Source organism: Schistocerca nitens, chromosome 4 (assembly GCF_023898315.1).
Source record: "Schistocerca nitens isolate TAMUIC-IGC-003100 chromosome 4, iqSchNite1.1, whole genome shotgun sequence".
NCBI lineage: Eukaryota > Metazoa > Arthropoda > Insecta > Orthoptera > Acrididae > Schistocerca > Schistocerca nitens.
Genome location: NC_064617.1, coordinates 442,123,948 through 442,140,199, shown reverse-complemented (window position 1 = coordinate 442,140,199; position 16,252 = coordinate 442,123,948). Strand labels below are relative to the sequence as shown.

Sequence of the window (16,252 nt, the reverse complement as noted above, 5' to 3'; positions counted from 1 at the left end):
TAAATGCTGTCGAATGTGTAACTTCTTCTTAATGTCAGTGCGGTGATGCAATCAATGTAAATGAACATTGCAGGCTCTTTTTCTTCTTTCATGATACTTGGCGGCAACGTCTTTGATATTGTTCTATCCTCTTTATGGTACATACAAATAGATGTTTGTATTAAGCCTTCCGGTTCTTATAAAAACGAGAAATGCTTAATTTTGTGATTTTTCTCGCATCCTCAATGGCCATCTGACTATGGATCACCGTCCGTTTCTAATTACGTATTTTTGTTTTACTAATACATTTCATATGCTGGAGTACCTCCTCACAATATTTCTAATGGACTAGCGACGTATGTTGTCATATTTAATATACGTTAATAGAGAGTCCGCTTTTTATTTAATTTATTTGACTGGGTTGAAAAGGCTATAATGGGAGGTAATGGAGACAGTCAGATGGATTTACATAACATTAGCCAAAATTATCGATGCATGGAACGTCCCTCATTGGCTTTTAACGTTACCCCTTAACTGGGGCATTTCAGGTCAAGAGCATCTGAATATAAAATATATATTCGTTACACGTACTGCTATGAGCGTGTGTTCGTCAATAGCTTTGTTATTTTAGTTGACTGTTAACGACAGCACTTCGTTGGTTGCTGAAGATTGTTACATAATTGTCAGATTGCAGAAAGGTTCCTGAGGACACGCTGATCCAGTTAAGTAAGTTTTCTAGTTTCATATTTTCAACGATGCAGGCTGAGTATAACATAATTATCTACTTTTATATATTATTTAAGATAATTTATTTTTTAAATAAAATAGTTGTATATTGTAAAGCTTCATTTAAATTATTTTAGGTTACAATGGCTTGTCTGGGGAACATTTGGAAAGTTTCTGTGAATGACACTGCTTCTCTGAATTTGTAATTAACACTTCAAAAAATTTGGATGTCACACTGATGATGGTGAAAGGTAATTTGCAACTGAAAGTGAATACGAGTCAGATAGTAATGTAGCAAGACCTTGCAGGTTGGGTGTGAGTATTCTGATACAAACACCAAACGAAATGAACAGGATGAGTCAAGTGGAAAATTAAATTGTGAGAGACGTTACTATGACAAAAATTAAATTGTGTCGTCAAATACTGAAGAAAAGAAGCTGTTAGAACTCGTGCTTGCAATATTACTACTTTATTTCCAGGGTAGGAGCCCTTTCTAAAAAAATTTGTGTCGTTCTTCTAAGGATATATTTTTCAGTCTCTCTTCTAAGCATCCACAATGTAATTGTGTCGAGAATTAGTTAGTACGTTTCTATAGCTAGAGAAGAATATAAAGATAAAGATTAAAATCATCTCCAGAATCTTGATGTAGTTCCAAACGCGCTTCCTGGTCACCTGTCACACAGTGGGCTATTCAAACCCTAGATGAATACGCCTAATCAATATTTGCGACAGAAGGTACTAGTATAAATTAGTCCACCTATTAATTGCTAGGCGTTAACTGAATCATATTGTAATGCTGATACTACACAGCATTCTGTTTCATGTTTACATTTATCACTTCAGTTACCACAATTTTGTGTACAGAGGCGCTCAGACTTGCGGCAAGAAACCGAATTAAGATACTCTATACTCCGACTAATTGTAGTGAAAACGTATCGTTTCACCGTTCCCGAAACGCTACGAGGAAGCATTAATACCGTTCTGCGATGTTGAAGAGTTTGAGTTCCTCAGTAGCGTGCATCTAGGAGAACTCACTGCTAAATACTAACCAAACGCTGCGGAAACATTTCGTAAGGGTGAAGGGTTTCGGGAACCATATGTATCAGCGGCTCTTAAAAGAAACGTTGTTGAGATAGCACAGAGAACGTCATGTAAATTTTATCTTTGAGATGATTACACGGATACATGACACGTTGCAAACAATCGTTATCATAGTTGTTATGTAGCAGAGAGAATCTGGCCTCACTCAGGTCGGTGTGACGTCAATGAAATTTTGTACATCACCCTACCTCAATTTGAAACCAAGCGTCAGTTTCGTTCTGCGTTCGCCAGAATTCGTTGGAGTAACTTTCACCATGAAACGTAAGCTCAACCATTCCTTCTGTTAAGATGTAGACAGCAATCAAAATTAATTGCTACGCTTCAAATGTAACATGGGTACAAGTGTATCTATAGAGCAGCATTCGGTTGTATTTAGTTTCGTGTCTACAGCTGCTAAACGTCCACAGCCATAAAGATCTATTTCTGAGGATTGTGATGCGGACTAAATTATGTACATTGCGAATGTTTCGGATTCCTTCTTAATTGCTCGTTATTAATACACTACTAGAAGCAACATTATCTTCTTAATCAAAATAAAACCACGTCTGACAGGAAACGGTAATGCGTTCCATTAACACATCACGGATAAGTCGAACTAAGTTCTACTAATTTATATCTAACAGTCGATAAGCACAATAATACCTTTAATCTTGGCCCTAGTAAGCTTTCCCAAAAGTTGAAGTGGAAACTATGAGTAGGAATTACACTTTTACAGCTTCTAAAGTGCGAAGTTGGTTTGATGTTTTGTTTTGAAATAAATATTATACCCCATCAGAGTTTAGACGAACGAAATACCTCTTAAATGATTCGAAATGTCGAAACAAAGTTGCCAGCATACTTCAGTACCTGATAGAGCGAGCGTAACTTCATGCCTTATACTATTTACAGTGTGTGATAAGAATGCGTTATTCTTTTAATGCGAAGGATATCTATTTTACTCTTTACAGTAACGTTCTGTGAGAGTAGGCAAAGGTATAACATATGAAAATTTTTAAGCGAAACCTAAATACGACATTATCTAACAGCATCATATGATACCATCATAGCAATTGAGCTGAAATTATGTTGTTTCTATGGATTCTGAAATATGTTGACGTTTATGAAATTTAATAAGCTGGCAGAAGAATAGCTTGATGAATGGGAGTGAAAATTCATATATAAATACTTACACATTTTGATTCTCATAAGGAAATAATTTCTTATTCAGAGAGAGTTCATGATGTACGTGAATTAGTACACTCCACAACTGTTTCAGCATTAAGAACTTTGTTGTCCTTGCAATTACTTTTTGCCTCGTAACAGATGGACCCAAAATTCCGAAGCCAGTGAGGGAAATGAATTTTGTTGGCCTTATTGCGCACTACAACTGGAAATACACGAAACACTAACCTATTTACCCCACAGTGTTGGCAGGACTTGTGGTGCTGACCGTGTTGGCAGCTGTGACCACAGCGACCACCCCAGCATGTCCTGAGGATGACGGCGCCACACCCGTCTTTTATCCAGACGACACGGACACACACGGCTTCTGGGAGTGCAGCAACGGCAAGGCTGTCCACCTGGAGTGCCCTGCTGGACTCGTCTGGAACGCCAATATCAACGCCTGCGACTGGCCGCCCTCGAGGAAGTAGAAGATGCGAACTTGCCCCTTAACCACAGATATTTGTTAAGAAAATCTTAGAATAAAATTTAAGTGTCTAATGAATCTGGCTGAAATTTACTATCTGTATATCCTATGCTACCACTGAATGTAATTATTATTATGTGTGCCAACATATTAATTCATAATAAATAAGTGTTGCAAAAAATATATATCTATAATTCATCCACTCCTGTTCACATCTAAGGACCACATCATCGAATGGTCACTGAACACTAGTTTAACATTCTTCCGTCTTTATTTCTGAGATACATATTCTTCGTTAGGTAATGTTCCAATCAACTATAACTCAAGTGCTGCTAGATACCGATGTATCAATTATTGGTAATTCAATGTTATGTTTTAAACAAACTGCTTCGGCTGTCTTGACTACAGATGGCAATTATACAGAAATAACTAATACATCTAATGTACTGAAACGAAACGAAGAAGTCATCTTTTTACTGTCCCGTATTTAAATAAAATCTGCTTAAGCTTATTTACTTACCCATACGTCTAACCGAAGCTATGATAACAAATTCACCTGTTTTTTTCAGAAGTTGCAGGTGTATTACTTTGATTCAAAAAGATGATGCCCGAAATCTCGTACACGGAGTGAACGAACTTACTTTTACGCATATTACTTGTTGTTCTGAAGATGTTCAGTAACAAATCAACAGGTGGGCAACTTTCCTTAGAGAGCTAGTGTCCACTACATTCAGATGCACACACGCTGGAATTTTTTAGTGTAGTGCGGTAAATAATTTTGTCGTTCGTATTGCTTAAATGATTTCACAAACGATTGCCTCCAGTTGCTAAAGACGTTTGTGGGATCAAGTAAGAGCTTTGGGCACTTCAGTCCAACAAGTTCACTTCATTTTCTAATTCGGACACAATGTTCTTAAAACAAGGTCATCCATAAAGATATTATGTAGGATGAACGTGTTCGCCACAAAATAAATTAACCAGTGATTCATTCCTTACACGACCACCAGGCTAAGACAGTATTGATCCTGAAAGACTCAAAGATGACTTGAGTATCCTAGAAACGTTGGCGAAAATTTGTTATCTGAATGTTTTCTCCGAAAATTATTGGCTTCAGGTGATAATGCGAAGCGCATATACGAGTAGTCGCGGAAACCCACTTAACATTCTTTGCAACATATTCCCCTAGAAAAATACGGAGTATCATGACGGTTACAGGGGTTAGTGACTACAGGATGGTAGTTGTGAAAGAGTAGAGATATTACAACAGATCGTTTATTTTTTAATTCTTTTATCATTTCCTTAGCCTACTGCCCTGTCCTCAGTCTCTTAAAGGCACCTGTTCCATTATTCAGTGGTTTAGAAACTAAACTTAAAGCGTTTTACGATGAAGTCGTTTTTATTTTATGTCAGTGACTCACAAACAAAGTTAATCAGGTAGAATTGCAGTTTTAAGGACCATACAAATATGTAGTAACAGCATCAGTAGTAGGGCAAGGAGAGCGTCGCCATAAAATAGGTCACCCCAAAGGAGGTCACCCTACCGTAGGTCACCCCAAGGGCCGCCTCAAACCAAGTGCCGTTATGCAAGATGGACATGACGATAGTACATGACGTCACATGATGTCAGCTGATGACGCGAGTACCATTATCCAAAAATGACAGTAAGATAGGGCAGTCTGACTACCTCCACTAACCTAAGTAACACCTTCCTAGGAACTCGCGGGATGTTTGAATTTTGGCGGGAAGAAAGAGCAACTGTACTACCTCCTGTAGGCTACGTCACCTCATCCTACGAACTGGGGGGGGGGGAGGAAGTTTGAATTTTTCGATGAAAGATAGGTCAATTGGGCTACCTCTATTAATGAAAGTAAATGCTGCCAAAGAAAGGGCAGTTGCGCTACATCCACTAACCAAACCAACCTCTTCCAACGAACTGTACATAAGTCTAAAACTATTAGAATCAGTACCACCATCAAGCATGTTCGTCATCCTCTTTGAAAATGTTCCCCAATTTTGCTCTAAGAGCTTATATCCAATTCGAATACATTTTCTATAAATTTGTTTATATTTTTTAAATTTGTTTAAATTTATTTATTATTATTAAATACCAACAGCATTAGTTCCCTGTTACCACCAGAATAGGCTGAGATATCGATAGCGGTATTACATGCACTGGACATAAGTCCTTATTTACACAATTAGACCGACTACCACGATCAAATGTGTTTGCCATCCTCTCAGAAAATGTGTAAGAATTTTGCTGAGGGAGGTTAGTATGGTGTCACCCCAACTAGAGGCTGCCCATTCATATAGGCAATTACCTAGTTTCAATTACTTTTCAAGATCATCTAACCACATTTCCTACATACATCGAGCAACGTATGTCACCTAGTTTATTACGCTGTTATAAAACTTTCACCCTGCCGTCGGTATGGAGGGAGGGAAAATTGATGTGAAAAACGAATCAGCCTGTTCTGGGCTGCTGGAGATAGAAAGGAATGTACTTTATTTGTTTTTTGGACACTTTATTAAGCAACGGATATCACCTAACTTATTTATTTCACTGATGCAAAACACTCACCCTGACGTGCGTAGAGTCACAAAATATAGTTTAGAGACCTCTAAAGTACCGCTAAATAATGCATTATGCTGATTTGCAGAGACGCAAACAACTCGTAAATTACGAGGTGGTGCAGTGGCTATCACACCGGACTCGCATTCGGGCGGACGACGCTTCAGCCCCGCGTTCGGCCCCACCCTGATTTAGGTTTTCCGTGATTCCTCTAAATCGCTCCAGGCAAATGCCGGGATGGTTCCGTTGAAAGGACGCGGCCGACTTCCTTCCCCATCCTTCCCTAATCCGATGAGACTGATGACCTCTCTGTCTGATCTCGTCCCCCAAACAACCCAATCAAAATAATCGAGTACACACCATGCACATCACTGAAATAATGCATGCAAACACGCTCACAACTCTTAATCATCCGAAAATATTTCAGTGCACAAACACTCAGTGCAAGTAAAACTTATTAATCACTCGAACCCTTATTCTACTGCATGGAAAGACTAAGTGCACCCTCCCTAGCGGAGGGAAACTCTCCATATGTAGGAGAGGAAGATAAGGTTGGTCTTTATTTACTTTGCTCGGGAAACTGAGTCATATGTTGTTGTTGTTGTGATCTTCAGTCCTGAGACTGGTTTGATGCAGCTCCCCATGCTACTCTATCCTGTGCAAGCTTCTTCATCTCCCAGTACTTACTGCAACCTACATCGTTTTGCATCTGCTTAGTGTATTCATCTCTTGGTCTCCCTCTACGATTTTTACCGTCCACGCTGCCCTCCAATGCTAAATTTGTGATCTCTTGATGCCTCAAAACATGTCCTACCAACCGGTCCCTTCTTTTTGTCAAGTTGTGCCACAAACTCCTCTTCTCCCCAATTCTATTCAATACCTCCTCATTAGTTATGTGATCTACCCATCTAATCTTCAGCATTCTTCTGTAGCACCATATTTCGAAAGCTTCTATTCTCTTCTTGTCCAAACTATTTATCGTCCATATTTCACTTCCATACATGGCTACACTCCATACAAATACTTTCAGAAACGACTACCTGACACTTAAATCTATACTCGATGTTAACAAATTTCTCTTCTTCAGAAACGCTTTCCTTGCCATTGCCAGTCTACATTTTATATCCTCTCTACTTCGACCATCATCAGTTATTTTACTCCCCAAATAGCAAAACTCCTTCACTACTTTAAGTGACTCATTTCCTAATCTAATTCCCTCAGATTCACCCTATTTAATTTGACTACATTCCATTATCCTCGTTTTCCTTTTGTTGATGTTCATCTTATATCCTCCTTTCAAGACACTGTCCATTCCGTTCAGCTGCTCTTCCACGTCCTTTGCTGTCTCTGACAGAATTACAATGTCATCAGCGAACCTCAAAGTTTTTATTTCTTCTCCATGAATATCAATACCTACTCCAAAATTTTCTTTTGTTTTCTTTACTGCTTGCTCAATATACAAATGGAATAACATCTTGGAGAGGCTACAACCCTGTCTCACTCCCTTCCCAACCACTGCTTCCCTTTGATGTCCCTCGACTCTTATAACTGCCATATGGTTTCTGTACAAATTCTAAATAGCCTTTCGCTCCCTGTATTTTACCCCTGCCACCTTCAGAATTTGAAAGAGAGTATTCCAGTTAACATTGTCAAAAGCTTTCTCTAAGTCTACAAATGCTAGAAACGTAGGTTTGCCTTTTCTTAATCTTTCTTCTAAGATAAATCGTAAGGTTAGTATTGCCTCACGTGTTCCAACATTTCTAGGGAATCCAAACTGAGTCATATATCCATCCTAATTACACAATTAATCACAAAAATCTATCCTAATTACACAACGATATGCATAGCGCTGCACAAGAACCGCAGTACTACGCAAAAACTGACAACTCGTATTATCCTGTTTGGCAAAAAATTATACCACTCGAAACCAGCGAGAAAAACTTTCAAACTCTATCCTACACGTACAAGCTAGGGGAAAAACGTTCAACTAGATCGTGCTGTTGGACAGAAATGAGTTTAAAAAAGTCTATTAGCTCCAAGCATATACCATCCATCCCTATCGCTACACACGCCTACTAAAAAGTCACCTTATCCAAAGCCAGTGGGAGTTCCTCATCCTAAAAGATTGCCTTGTCATCCATATACAATCACAAACTACGAGAATGAGCTACTACGCTAACAGTCTCACGGCACCTTCCCCGCCGAAATACCTCGACGCGAAAGCCCTGCTTTCCCCTTCAAATGCCTGCTGTTCATCCCTAATGCCTACGAATCATCGCTGGCACAGGCCCACAGACTTACTATTCTGAGCATGGCTGGACGACAGCCACCGTTCAGCGTTCGATTATTATTTATTTAACATCAATTTCGTTCCTATAACAAAGCAAAACATTTCTGATGTCCTATTTTTCAAGAAAATAGACGAAGTCCAGTTTTATGAGCAAAAATCTATATAGTTTTTCACGTTCGACTTACAAACTTATCACCACTCCTAACACATTTACGTGTAAACCAATATTTCGACTCACGAATAGAGATTTCCGTGATTTAGCAGATTCCAAATCATGCCCTATAATTTAAAAAGTCAAATAACGTCTTTCTCATATCTAGACAACTGGCAAATATATCTTCCACCTGCTAGATGCACACACCACCATCGACCTCCTCTCAATTAAATAAAGAAGTCAAACGCGAAGAAGCACTCGAACGAACAATTTACATGATAACAGAACAATGACCCAGCGCTTTCACACGTCCATATTCAATCTTGTCAAATTCCCACTTCATCACGAAAGCTGTCTAACACATACTAAGTATTAGTTCGCTATTCGGTCTTCTAGACGACTACACGGTTAATTCAAAATACATTCCTGCATTGCTACAGCCCTCTCCATTCGAATGGCCTCCCACTGTTCGTGAGAAACTTGAATCATTCCCACCACAAGCCCCACATACACAGAATCATCCTATCAAATCGAACATATATATATTTGATCGCTATATTTACAATTGAATAACATTCGACAATGAGTGAAGTATCTGAAATACACCCTGCTTGTGGCTCTGGAAATAGAAATATCTGTACCTTTCTTATCACTTGACATACTCTCCCCTTTGCTGTCACAGTATTCCACGTCAAATTCAACCCTTCCTTACCACTGGACATAGTCATCTCCTTTACACACATCTCAGAACACAAGAAGTTACGTGTATATGCATGTGTCGCGGAAGGCTCCCAGGACCCGCAGTAGAGCCGAGTTAGCGTTAGAGTGTGGATTCGCCGCTCATTACATCTGGACCGATGTTGGGGTGCAGATCCACAATATGGGTTTGAAGGTGGGTCCGCTTCCCAATGTCAGTCCAGATATATATAGTGCGTGGCAGATACACACTCGAACACTAACTAGACTCTACCGTGGGTCCTGGGAGCCTTCCGCGCCACATGCATATACACAGTCAAACAGAAAACAGGACAAACACTCTCCAAATGTGTGGATCACCGGATACAATCAAATACTGTGCTGTACTACGCCCCCCGATCAATGTATTTTGACTAGGTGTTGGTAGCTGTACTAAATTTTAAAACCAATTTTAGAAAACAGAACTTAACGTTATTACACGGTGGTATGGATAGAACTGCCATAAAATAGAAAGAACTGCAATAAGTGATAGGGTAATAGGTATAAATTGACCAAATATAAATGCTGCGAAATTGAGCAAATACTTGCGTATCTTCTGGCTGGTGCAGACCAATTTGTATATGGGATCAATTATGCTGCAGCAAGAAGAATTTGAGAATACGTCGACATGGAAGCGAAGGGAATGAGGGAAGCAGTCAATTTTAGTCCGTTGAAGCAGCATTATACTGTATGTCTATTGAGGTCTCAGTAATACACGCGAGTTGTATACTGTATTTGACGCTTTTTGGGAAGACAGAGAACAATCCGTCTATAAATTTAAATGCATCTGCGGTCGCATGACATAGCATGTATTCGACTCACATACAGCCACGTGTTATGTATATGATTTAAAGCACTGTCTACTTGCGAGCGTTAACTGTAAACCTCTCGTTCATCAGAAGACTTCTCAAACGCTTTCCAAACCTGTGGGTGACGATACAATCAAGTACAGCGCTATTCCACACCTCTCGATCAGTGCATTTGGGCTAAGTGTTGGTAGCTGTACTAAACTTATAACCAATTTTAGAAACCAGAACGAGAGATTGTGTCATGATCGCATGGACAGAACTGACATAAAATAGATAGAATTGCGAAAAGTGATGGCGTGATAGGTATAAATTGATCGAATATACGTGCCGCGAAATTGTGCAAGTACTTGCGTATCTTTTGGGTGGTGCATAACAATTTGTGCATGGGATCAAGTATGCTGCAGCAAGAGGAATCTGAGAATACGTCGACATGGAAGCGAAGGGAATGAAGGAAGCAGTCAATTTTTGTCCTTTTAGGCAGCATTATACTGTGTCTATTGAGGTCTCAGTGATACTCGCGAGTTGACTACTGTATCTAACGGTTTTCAGGAAGGCAGAGAACCATCCGTCTATAGACTTAAATGCATCTGTGGTCATGTGGCATAGCTTGCATCCGACACGTACACAGCTGCGTCTTCTGTATATGATTTAAAGCACTGTCTACTTGCGATCGTTAACTGTAAACCTCTCCTGCGTCAGATGACTTCCATCTCATGTGTGATGAAACGTGACACATTCCTCTAAACGAACTACGTTCTCAGTGATGTACTCTATCACCCCCCCCCCCTGTTATATCTTGGGTGTAAAGTCGAGACTTCAACTTCATAACTAAGTTGGCGACAGGCACTGGAACCCCCCGTGTATACATTTGTCTGGCAGATATGCTGTTTATAGACTTAGTGGCAGAATGACTTTTAATTTTCACAAGTCGGACGATGCTGCTATGCGTTTATCTGTTTCCTTGTAAGAGGCTTTCCCCGTTAGTAACGGTCATTATATATGTATATATACAGGGTTGATGCACGTATAGTATAATTTCTTAATTTCTGAACCTTAATCGGATGTGAACAGTGGTCTCTATACATATCTGAAAAGTTATATTGTGCTCATATCACACAGAGCAAATGTTTTAAGATAATAGTTTTTTCATTTTACTGTTCGATCACATAGTTTATCCTAGAGACACCGGGAAGAAGCATGTATGTCATGCACTTGATATATACTTCTTACATTGGAATATTAACAGGGCTACGTTCCATGCGAGTGATAGGTTGGAAACTTAAGCGATCTAACATTATAGCCTGTTTTAAGTGAGGAACGTCGTAGCCTTAGGAGTGCGTGTGATTATTTTCTCTTTCTTAACAATATATTCCAGCTACTGAACCTAGACTCTGGAATAATAGTTTAATATTGACGGCTTGGATGATTTACGTAAGAATGCCTCGAACTCCATTCGTCTAAAGCTCCATCGCGCATAAAAAATCACCCTTTTCTAGTTATTCTTCATCTTAACGGTCTACTATTAGATCATGACACTTTCAGATCTGTTACTGTACATCAATAAGGAGTGTTAACCTCTTTGACATGGGCATATCTCAAGAAATCTTGTACACTTGGATGGGCGAAGACTTAGCAACCTCCATCCATTCACAAGACGTGAAACTTAGCAGACTACTTCTGGTCGGTTGCAGATTAAAAAGGTACCAGTGCCGCAGGGCGGGCTGGACAATGACAGTGTGAGGGAAATCTTTCAGTCTCGAATTTTAGCATAAGACTGCGCAAATGCTCTGTGACTCCCATTAGAATAGACACAGATTGTAAATTAAGCAACATGCTGTAGGTGTTAGAAATATGTAGAGTACTGTCTAATATACTTTGATTATATATGTAATCGAAACTTAACAATTAATGGATGTACTGCACAGTCATCTATCCAGATTCGCGAAGTTGAGAAGGGGTGATTTAGCTATGATACTGAAATTGGGAAACATGCTCTCACGTCATTGGTCGGAGTTGAAATTAATTTAGAATTGGTAAAATTGTGCATATAATAAATTGTAAGGCTTATTATTTCAGTAGATCGTCGGTGTCTTTTCCGTCCACTGGCAAGTTGTTGGTTACCACATAATGATTGACTGACAACACTTGTTCGAGTTGGAGAAACAGTTTTGTTGAGGGGCGACACGTTCTGGGGGATGGTAGCACCGAAACAGTGATCGCATACATGACTGCAATATGAGGAATCAATCGAAACGGAAAGCATAGCAATCAGATCTGGACTGTAGTTTGGAAACCCGTGAAAATGCGGTAAATCTATTCCAATTTCGTTATCTTGTAAGTGAATTTTATTTAAAAAAATCAAATGTATGTGAACTATTATGGGACCAAACTGTTGAGGTCATCAGTCCCTAGACGTACACACTACTTAAACTAACTTACGCTAAGGACAACACCCACACCCACCACCCACACCCACGCCCGAGGGAAGAACACAGCATGTTGTTATCAATGGAGAGACGTCTACAGACGTTAAAGTAACCTCTGGCGTGCCACAGGGGAGTGTTATGGGACCATTGCTTTTCACAATATATATAAATGACCTAGTAGATAGTGTCGGAAGTCCCATGCGGCTTTTCGCGGATGATGCTGTAGTATACAGAGAAGTTGCAGCATTAGAAAATTGTAGCGAAATGCAGGAAGATCTGCAGCGGATAGGCACTTGGTGCAGGGAGTGGCAACTGTCCCTTAACATAGACAAATGTAATGTATTGCGAATACATAGAAAGAAGGATCCTTTATTGTATGATTATATGATAGCGGAACAAACACTGGTAGCAGTTACTTCTGTAAAATATCTGGGAGTATGCGTGCGGAACGATTTGAAGTGGAATGATCATATAAAATTAATTGTTGGTAAGTCGGGTACCAGGTTGGGATTCATTGGGAGAGTGCTTAGAAAATGTAGTCCATCAACAAAGGAGGTGGCTTACAAAACACTCGTTCGACCTATACTTGAGTATTGCTCATCAGTGTGGGATCCGTACCAGATCGGGTTGACGGAGGAGATAGAGAAGATCCAAAGAAGAGCGGCGCGTTTCGTCACAGGGTTATTTGGTAACCGTGATAGCGTTACGGAGATGTTTAATAAACTCAAGTGGCAGACACTGCAAGAGAGGCGCTCTGCATCGCGGTGTAGCTTGCTCGCCAGGTTTCGAGAGGGTGCGTTTCTGGATGAGGTATCGAATATATTGCTTCCCCCTACTTATACCTCCCGAGGAGATCACGAATGTAAAATTAGAGAGATTAGAGCGCGCAAGGAGGCTTTCAGACAGTCGTTCTTCACGCGAACCATACGCGACTGGAACAGGAAAGGGAGGTAATGACAGTGGCACGTAAAGTGCCCTCCGCCACACACCGTTGGGTGGCTTGCGGAGTATAAATGTAGATGTAGATGAAGACTCGAACCTCCGGCGGGGGTGGCGGCCCACTTCGTGACGTTGCATCTCAAACTGTACGGCCACCCCCCCCCCCCCCCCCCCCGCAGCCATTACTTAAAATCATCGAATGTGCGTTGTAGTAACAGCAGTAACAAATTTAATTATTTTCATCGTGCGAAGTCTAGAGGTGTCCCAATTGACCTATCTCACTTCCAAATTCAAACTTACCGCAAAGGGGGGCTGGGCAGGGAGGCGCGACACTCTCCTGCGATCTTGGGTAGCGGTATTCGCGTCATTAGCTGACGTCAATCACGTCACCGTGTGATGTCTAGTTTTCTGCAAGAGGCTGTGTTAATGTCAGTTTAGAAACTGACACAGACCTCGAAGTCGTGGAGGGGGAAAACTAAATAAAATGTCTGATAGTGTACAAAGCAAGTTAGAGCAGAAGAATTTATATTTCAAACAACGAGACAGGATCATAGGGCGCATCTCTTGCGACGTACAGTTCAGTCCTAGGGATATGATCATTGTCCTATGGTACAGGTGATGAAACCTTAAAATGAGGTGTGCAGTTGATCAAAACGTCAATATTTAATAGGATTGTCACATGTGCTCATGCCTGCACGCAATCGATATTTTGTTTTCGGTATATGGTAGTAAAGAGATGCAGTGAAAATCTTATCGAGTTGTCTATCGGATGAAGTTAGTTGGTAATATTTCTCTGTTGGATGGTACAGATTAACGAAGATAGTTGTGAATGGATGCGGATGTGTAGTCCTTGTATGTTGTTTGGGAGTGGACCGCAGAACGGTAGAAAAAATCATTTTCCTGCTAGCAGTTCCGGTTTCCATCGAATGATCAAAACACAGGCCTATCGCAGTAACGCACCTTAGCCTGTTTCTACGTGGGTTGCAGAACTTGGTAGAAATATTTTCCCGAGACGCCTACTTAGTTGCGATTTAGATTGGAACGATCAGATTCGCAAAGCTTGAGAAATGGCAGCAGTTGCATATGTTCTAACTTAAACATGGTTGGAATTTTGCTGTAGCAGATCGGCTCGAGAAAGGTGAATCGTTTCGAGATATGAGAAATATGATTTATTAGTGGCTGTAATAAAGGACTTCTCCAGAGGATCCTACGCAGGTATGTGGTTGAATGAGAGGATTGATTCAAAATCGGATACTGCATTTCTAGCGGATAGTGTAGCATTAGAGATCTGAAAAGCTAGTGTACCTTTCATACATCATCCACTGTTTTTCTAAATTGGAAGTATCTGGTTCATAAAGTATGTGCTAACAGTGGGAGGGATTGTGGACAGCGCTGTAGGCTGAGGAAATTATAAAAGAGTTAAAAAAATAAACGGTTTGTTGTAATATCTCAACTGTTTCTTAGAAAGCCGTTAAGTGAGTTTTTATCTGCTTTTTTACGCAGATACACGTTACGTTTGCTTTTGGTTGATTGTGTGTTACAGTGTTCCCTATCACTACAACCATCGTGTAGTCACTAATCCCTGTACCTGTCATGATGTTCCATATCTCCTCAGGGTTCGTACAAATGGCTGTAAGCACTATGGGACTTAACATTTGAGTTCACTCAGTGCCCTAGACGTAGAACTACAAAAAGCTAACTAACCTAAGGACATCACACACATCCTTGCCAGAGGCAGGATTCGAACCTGCGACCGTAGCAGGACTGTAGTGCCTAGAACCGCTGGGCCACAGAGACGGGCTTCCTCAGGGGAATGTGTTGCGAAGAATGTTAAGTGCGTTTCCGCGACTACTCTCATATGAGCTTCGCGTATGCATCTGAAACAAATAATTTTCGGAGAAAGCATTCAATATAATATTTCGTACAATGTTTTATGCCTACCTTAAGCTCTGAAAACAAATTTCCGCCAATGCTTGAAATCATCACCAGTTATAACTGACTGACTGGGATGCCTGTTTCATAAGATACTCACGTAACCTTTGAATCCTTCTAGAACAATATGATCCGAGTCGGGTGGTCATAGAAGGAATAAATCACAGGTTAATTTAGGTTGACGCGAATACGCTCAGCACACGTAATATCTTTATGGATGATCTTGTTTTAGGAACATTATGTCCTACGAATTAGAAAATGAAGTGGGCTTACTGGACTGAAGTGCCCAAAGCTCTTACTTGATGCCACAAACGTCTTTAGCAACTGGAGACAATTGTTTTCGAAATCGTTTTGTCAATGCAGAACGACAAAATTATTTACTTTACTACACTAAAAAATTCCAGCGTCTGCGCATCTCAGTGTTCCGGACACTAGCTCCCTAAGGAAAGTTGCCCATCTCTATGATTTCTTACTTAACATCTTCTGAACAACAAGTTATACGTGTAAAAGTAAGTTCGTTCATTCCGTGTACGAAATTTCAGTCGTCACCTTCTTAAATCAGAGTAATATACGTGACCTGAAAAAACATGTGAAGTTGTTATCGTAGCTACAGTTAAACGCTTGGGTAAGTAAACGTGGAGCTTAACCAGATTTTATTTAAATACAGGACAGCAAAAAAGTGACTTCGTTGCGTGGCTTCAGTACATTAGACGTATTACTTATTTCTGCATAATTGCCATCTGTAGTCAAGACAGACGAAGCAGTTTGTTTAAAGCGTAACATTGAATTACCCCATAACTGATACATCAGACTCCTTAGCATCTCTTCAGCTATAGTTGATTAGAGCATTACCTGACGAAGAATATGCAGGCCAGACTGAAAAATGTAAAACTAGGAATCAGTTTCCTTGATGATGTGGTTCTTACAAGTGAACAGGATGTGATGAACTATAGATATATATA

At 40.2% G+C, this 16,252-nt stretch overlaps 1 long non-coding RNA gene across 1 annotated transcript; it reads left to right on the top strand.

The window, feature by feature from the left end:
- The first annotated feature begins 1,938 nt into the window (after window positions 1-1,938).
- LOC126253240 (uncharacterized) lies at window positions 1,939-3,511 on the top strand. Its single transcript, XR_007545926.1, has 2 exons — window positions 1,939-2,067; window positions 3,211-3,511. It is a non-coding gene; the product is annotated as an uncharacterized LOC126253240 (long non-coding RNA).
- Window positions 3,512-16,252: the final 12,741 nt, after the last annotated feature.